We start from the raw sequence: 7,575 nt of genomic DNA, 5'->3' as shown, positions 1-7,575 counted from the left end.
TGGGAGGTGATCACCCAGTGTAAATATATGTGTGCCTTACTGTAGTTGTACAGCTGAAACTTATTGGATTTTGTTAACCAATGTCACCATAAAAATAAATAAACAAACAAACAAACAAACAATATGTATAGAATTTATAATGTTTTGTCTCTGGAGTAGCAAAATTGAGAATGTATACACTGAATACATTTCAGAGTATCTTTGGACCAGTGCAGATATATCAGTCACTATACAAGATGCTGAGAAAATTACTCACTTCACATGAGACTTAAAAGAATAGAGTAGTTACTATGCAAATATAGTATGTAATTATCAGTCCATCACAATAGACATATAAAAGCCATGCTCAATCAATGTGTAGTAGTTTTCATCTGTAAATAGTGACTTTGTTGTAGGACAGTGGGAGAAAATGAATCACATGATATATTCATTTTCTAGAACTGCCATAAAAAAAAAATAAACTAAATAGCTTAAACAACAAAATTTTACTGATTCACACTTTTGGAAGGTACAAGTCCAAGATTAAGGAATCAGCAGGGTTGGTTCCTTCTGAGGGCTATGAAGAAGTATCTGTTTCAGGCCTCTCCCCTAGCTTTTGGTGGTTTGCTGGTCATCTTTAGCATTCCTTGACTTATCAATGCATTGCTCCAATTTCTGTTTTCATGTTTACATGGTTCTCCATGCTTAGGATTCTGTATAGTTATCTGTGTCCAAATTTCCTCTTTTTATAAGAACATTAATAATATCGGATTAGGGGCCCACTCTACTTCAGTATGACCTCATCATGACTAATTGCAGTGATTCTGTTTTCAAACAAGGTCACATTCTGAATTACAGGCAGTTAGGACTTCAACATTTGAATTTGAGGGACACTCAGTTCAACCCATAACAGATGGTTAATCCTGAAATTAGTTTCGCCAATAGTGTTCTGAGAAGTTTTTAATACTCATTTCAATAACCGGTTTTAATAGATTATATAAATTAGTGGAATACTAAAACTGCTTTACAATATAAATTGTTTCTTTATTTAAATAAATGGGAAATTGTCTGTCTAGTTTATTAGCTGAACTTTGACACTTTTTATTTCTGTATACATGTGTTCTCTTCCTGTTCCCCACTCCCAAACAACTTGGTTTGCAAGTTAATTTAAAGATATTCATATGAACACATGTGTTAATAGACTAATATATTTTCCAAGATTTTAGAGTTCTGGATTATATTTAAAGAATTTCTTTGACCTAAGAAACAGATTTTTTTCCATTTATTTGCCTGTTTGTAATTAGCCCATGTCTTTTAGAAAAGTCAGCTTTAACTTTTATTAAGTTTTAATTTTAATATCTCCCTCCATACAACCAAAGAATCACGTAATATCAGGTAATCTTGCATATGCACACAAATGAAAGCTAGAAATTGTAGTGTATTTTGAAAGTCTAAGATAGAATGCTTTAGAATAATGTAAAGGCTCTCAAAAATGATTCTAATTTTTAAAAAGAGACTTTGTGTTTGTTGTTTGAAAAAAAAATCAATGCATTCTTTTTCTAGTATTATGTGTTTTCTAAATTTATTAACCCTACTTTGTGTTTATTTCAAAACAAATTTCAAATGTTTTATGGAGATGTATAATATTTATTAATGTCAATGTAACTCGAGTCATGTGAAAATTATGAAGATAATTTTTCTAAAAGGAAAAAATAAATAAGGAAGAGCTTTAAAATTGGCCCATTGATAAGGTAGATACAATCATATTTTATTCATAAATCAAATGTTTAACTCTTATCTTCCAAAAATCCAACCTAAAATAGAAAACTTAATGAATTACGTAATTAATCATGCCAACTGTGTAAAGACACTAATCTTGGTACAAAACTCAGAAAGAAATTTGATCCTTGGGCCTTCATATTACCTTCAAAAATATCTTTAGATTTGGCACAGTTGATATTATAGAACTATTCATTCGCCAAGTCAAAAGATGTATTAATCATATACTATATGAGAAAGACTCTACTGGGAGTTGATTATCATAAAGAACAAGATCAACAAGGGTCCTTATTCAGCGAAGCTGAAATCAGTCTAACAGGCAACACAAATAAAAAAAAAATGATTATAAAGCAGAACTTTACTGAAGAAATATACAAGAAAGCTCTTGAGAGGAGCTCATAGGTTAGCCTCGAGGAGTCGGGAAATACTTCTCAAAATAAATCACCTCTATGCTGAACCTCACATAATCTCTATTGATAGAGGCTGGGAGGCTTGGAGATTATTGTTGCATTGAAACAGCCAGGCATTAGGAGGACCTGCATCATACAGGAGATGGAATTAGGTGATTGCTATTTTCCCTTACAATTCTAAGACATTCTCATGCAAATAAAATTGTCCTCTGTAGAAAAGATAATATCCCAGTAATTAAAGCAGATTATGTTCCAAAGTGTTGTTCCTTTCTTGAGGCACCTGTTTAGTGTGGAACTGTCATTGTTACAGATGAGATTGGAGAACAAAACAACTAAGAGTTTGAGGACTAACATAATTAGGAAACTACAAGTAGAGATAAAGTATAAGAATTGTATTTCCGAGACTGAAGTAGGAGCTGAGCTGAAAGTCCTGTGGTAAATGGGCATTTCATAACAAAATCAAGCTACGGGAGCAAGGCTTCTTTTCCTCATCTTCCCCAAGCATTGCTTACCTGCTTATCCTAGCTTCTTCCACTGCAAGGAAATATGAAATCACCTGATTTCCAATCACAGCCACCGGTTTGTATCCTGAGTTTGGAAAGTGTTATTGAGATCCCAAAGGACACTTTCTAATTATCTACTTCCATAATAGTCAATGCTATAGAGCCTCTCAACCAAGTACACCTAGCGTTTCGTTGAGGCTCTGTCTCCTAGAGACAACACGACTGGGTAGCCATCTACCTTAACACTGAAAATAACATAACTTAGTGTTTTTGTGTGTACACTTTACTGTGATTTCACAGAAATATATGATGAGGGAGTAATAGGTGTATTTGGGGGATCCACAATGTGAAGATATGAAGAACAGTTGTCAAATTTATGACCTCTGCTTTTTCTCATTAAGTCGGAATAGATGTCTTGTTCTGTGAGGCAGTGTTTACGAAGAGGGTGAGACAAGAAACAAAGACATCTTTGCCCTTCTGGGGAAAGAAAGATTCGTTCTCCTCAACATTGGAGAGGAAATAGCCAATATGTGGTTTACTCCTAATGCACATTATTTCGTTTTATTGCCTTCACACTTTTTTACATTCAGTCTGTTTTTCAATAACATGAAAAATGAAAAATAATAGCTAAAATATTAACATTTTAGCTATTGATAAAATATTAAGCAATTGAAAAATGTAGAAATTAGTTTTCCAAGGATAAGAAACATTCTTCACCAGGTTTTGAGAATATGTCCTCAAATGGTGTGTGTGTGTATAGGTATGTGTGTGTAGGTATGTGTGTGTGCATGTGCACACACGTGCATGTTCACTGTATTTAATAAGGAGATATAGTTTTAAAAGCATCATTATTTTTATCACCCACTATCCATTCTACTCTGTTCTGTGGCAATGCCCTTTCTGCTCTTTCCACATGAAAACTCCAGCAAACTGCATAATTTCTTGAATTATTCTTAGGAAATAAAATGTGATACAATAACTTTTAGTCATAAAGATAGTAAGCTTAAAGTGACCAGTCCCTGGTCATCGGTTCAAACTAAGATCACTTGAACTTGCTCTAACATAACCACCCGACTTTTTTTCACAGCTTGGACCTGTTATTCTTAATGGTAAATACAAATTAAAAATAAGAGGCTTAATTAGAGCTGTTGAAAATATGAAAAGGACTCCGCCCCTCCCTTGTCTTAGATCATTTATTTTAGGAAACTTGTAAAGGTAAGATCTTTCTCTATCTCTTCAAAATGTATGAAAATCTTTTTTAAAGCTAAAGAAGCCTCTCAACAGCTTTATGACTCTGGTAAAGGAATGTCTTTCTCAAGGGCCTGGGAACCACCTCTTTGAAATGCCATCAAGGAAGATAGAGCCCCAGTTCCTGGGGGAGAGGAGGAGACTAACTTCTGCAGGAGCCTCACTCCAAGTTGCAAACATATTTTGCATCATAAAGATATGAAACTTTATTTGCCTTTGGATAAAGCCAATTAGCTAACAGGAGATCATTCCATTTATCGTATGACTTTAGGAAGATCTATGTGTGACAAATAGGACTGTAAAGTTCTTAAAACATGTATGTAAAGTGTTGTATCTACTTGACTGTATAAATAGGTGTGATTTTATTTAATCTTTGCGATCTTTTAGCAGATTGCCTGTGTCATGCATTACATTTTGGTTTAAGCCATATTCAGTGATAAAATTTTTATATATCTTCTACCTTTGTGGGGAAGTTTTCAAGGCTGAGGGGAAACTTTGTTTTTATTTTATTTCCCCAACACTATACACTAGCCCCTTGGCTACAAGGAAGTGATAAATACCTTTCTCCCTGTAGCCTAGTGTTTCTCCTCCTTATTTAACTATTAACCGTAAGACAATGACAGGAAAAGCAAGACAGTGAATAAAAGTTATTTCCTGGTGAGTCTACCAGCAAAATGGCCTTAGGTTCTCTGGTCTTACATAGTCCACCGTGGCATTAGAGCCACCTCAGTCTAATGACCTCCTTGTTAAATTCATTTAACAGGCTAAGAGAGAAAAAAATAATAAGAGGAAGGAAAGATGGGTGAGTGGGGAGCATAATATAATTCTAAATCAGGTGGCTAGATCTCACCTTCAGTCTGAGGAAGGTAGTACTCTATTTCTTACATTTCATCAGGTTTCTTTTAATCATTCAATTATTTAAATCAATTTTATTAGGATTCGGGTCTTACAAATATTTAATTACTAACTAAAAATTAATCTGCATGTTAAAGACAAATGCAGTGAAGAGCAAGGGAAGGTGAAACCAGATGTTTTCTCTCCTTGAGGTTGACGTTGCCCTAAAGTAAAGTGCTTAATTAGGAAAGAATGTTAATACTTTAAATATAAAGCAGGTCTACGGCTGTGCCACCCTGAACAAGTCCGATCCCGTCTGATCTCGGAAGCTAAGCAGGGTCGGGCATGGTTAGCACTTGGATGGGAGACCACCTAGGAAGACCAGGTGCCGTAGGCATGAAAAATAAAAAAAATAATAAGAGATTGTAAGCTGACAAGGTCCTTGCAATCTGTGAGGTCAACCAAGGGTTGTCTCACCTAAAAAAATAAAAAAATAAAAATTAATAAATAAAAAGAAATATAAAGCAGGTACAGTGTGATAAAAGTAATGGAGAAACAGAGCTGGAGGAATAGAAACCTACTGTTAGAGGCTGTATATTGAAATATGGTATTTCAAATTTGAGCCGTTTCTTGTAATGACAATATCCTGGTCATGCATAAAGGAGTAGTAACTGAAGAACTGTGACCGAGGCAGGGAGGATGGGGAGGCTTTGCATGGTTTATTAGTTTGCTAGTGATGTCATAACAAAGTACCACAGTTTGGGTGGCCTACATAACAGAGATTTATTTTCTCACAGTTCTACAAGCTAGAAATCCAAGATCAAGGTGATGGGAGGCACCTGTTCCAAGCCTCTCTCTCTGGTTGATGGATGACTCTTTTCTCTGTGTTTTCATATGACAAGTAATAGACTGAATTGTGACCCCATCTAAATTCATATTTAAGGCTCTCAACTTCAATGTAACTATAATCGGAGACAGGGCCAGTCTGGATACAATTTTATGATTAAATAAGTTCATAAATTGGGGCCCTAATCCAATAGAACTGGTGACAAGAGAGACACCAGAGCTCTCTCACAGGAAAGATCATGTAAAGGTCCAGCAAGAAGGCCACCGACTGCAGGCCGAAAAGAGACTGAACATTCTGGTACCTCGATCTGGGATTTCTAACCTTCAGAACTGTGAGAATATAAATTTCTATTGTTTACCCACCCATGCTGAGTTGTTTTGTCATAGCAACCTGAGCAAACTAATACATGTCATTCTCTTTGTATGCACGTGTGTGTCTAAATATTCTCTTTTTATAAGAATATCAGTTATGCTGGATTTAGGCCCACCTTAATGTCCTCGTTTTAACTTAATTACCTCTTTAAAGGCCCTACCTCCAAATACAATCCTATTCTGAGGAACTGGGGATTTGAATTTCACCATGTAAATTTTGGGAAGACACAATTTGGCCCATAGCAGATGGTGAGAAGTATCATATTATGATTCACAATTATTTTTCCCTTTATATTATGCTATGTTTCCCCATAAATGGTGTATATTGCCGATTGACTTAAAGCATGGGACCTCACTGGTCAGTAGAATGCCTGCAGATGAAATGCACTTCATACATGCCAAAGCAGAGCCTCTCAGTGCTCTTGTGCATTTTCTGCCTTTTCCTCTTGAAATTCTGCCCTATGCCGTGTATGTCTACAACATGTCCTAAATCAGGATTGCTCTTTCAGCATTTATTCTGCCTGAAAAGGCAGCCAAAGCCAAGCACAGCCAGCAAAACTCAGCTAAGCAACATCGAATCTGTAGCCACCATTTAATGGGAACAATAAAAACGGTTTGTTTCCGTAGGTCCTAAAATATTAGTGTTGTTTTCTTCCACAGCAAGAACTGCCTAAAAAAAGAAACGTGTACAAAAACAGCGAGCTGCCACAGCAAACACCTAAAATATCAAGCATAGGCTTTGGTTCTGGATCTCAGTTAGTAAGGAAAATGCTGCTGAAGTTTGCAATGTCAGGAAAACACTGGGCCTGACTATCACCTATAATAACATGGAAGGAAAAAAAATGTCAAATAAATATTTGGTTATAAGAAATGAGATTTTACCTAAGAGAGAATATTGGTAGCATTTATTGTTTATTATTAATTGCATTAATAGTAAACAATTATTGTGTTGCCTAAACAATTATTGTATTGCCTAACATCCTACCAGTCTAGATTAAGTAAATATTAAAAAAGTTAAATTGGCTCAAAAAATAAAAGGCCTGCTTACAATCAGAGTTAAAAAAAAAAAAATGAGAGAATCCAGATATCAGAACTATAATGATTTGAAGGAACAATTCCTTCTCAATTCTTACCAGTAAAAGAATCTTAAAAAAAAAAAAAAGATCTGATCATCATATCCTTTTTAAAAATATCTGATTGGATTAATGTTACACTTAGACATTCCCATCAATTAAACAGAATGGCTCTAGAAAAGAGAACAAGAATATTATTCCATGGAAGCCCACGAAACTCAAGTTCTCTCTAATCAGATAGAGAAAGGCATGCATCTCTAGGCATTTGGAGCTGACTGGAATTGAGTAGTAAAATGTTTTTAGAAAATGAGTGTGTTGTAGTGCCTAAAATCCTACCAGTCTAGATTAAGAAGCATTGTGACTCTTCAAGATAACAGGACCTTAGGGATCGCAAATTACTAGGTACAGGAAGCACGTTCAGAAAACTGCTTAATCCCCTCACAGCGAGTATTCTTCATTTCTTCCAAATGCATCCAAGGAATTCTGATAGAAAGGAATAACTTTCCAGAACCAATAGCCATGGAGAACAAT

At 35.2% G+C, this 7,575-nt stretch overlaps 1 pseudogene; it reads left to right on the top strand.

Moving 5' to 3' along the window:
- The first annotated feature begins 5,031 nt into the window (after positions 1-5,031).
- LOC120586353 (uncharacterized) lies at positions 5,032-5,150 on the top strand (annotated as a pseudogene).
- Positions 5,151-7,575: the final 2,425 nt, after the last annotated feature.

Source organism: Pteropus medius, unplaced genomic scaffold (assembly GCF_902729225.1).
Source record: "Pteropus medius unplaced genomic scaffold, Ma_sr-lr_union100, whole genome shotgun sequence".
Classification (NCBI taxonomy): Eukaryota; Metazoa; Chordata; class Mammalia; order Chiroptera; family Pteropodidae; genus Pteropus; species Pteropus medius.
Note: the sequence above shows the minus strand (reverse complement) of the source record. Positions and strands in the feature narration are given on the sequence as shown.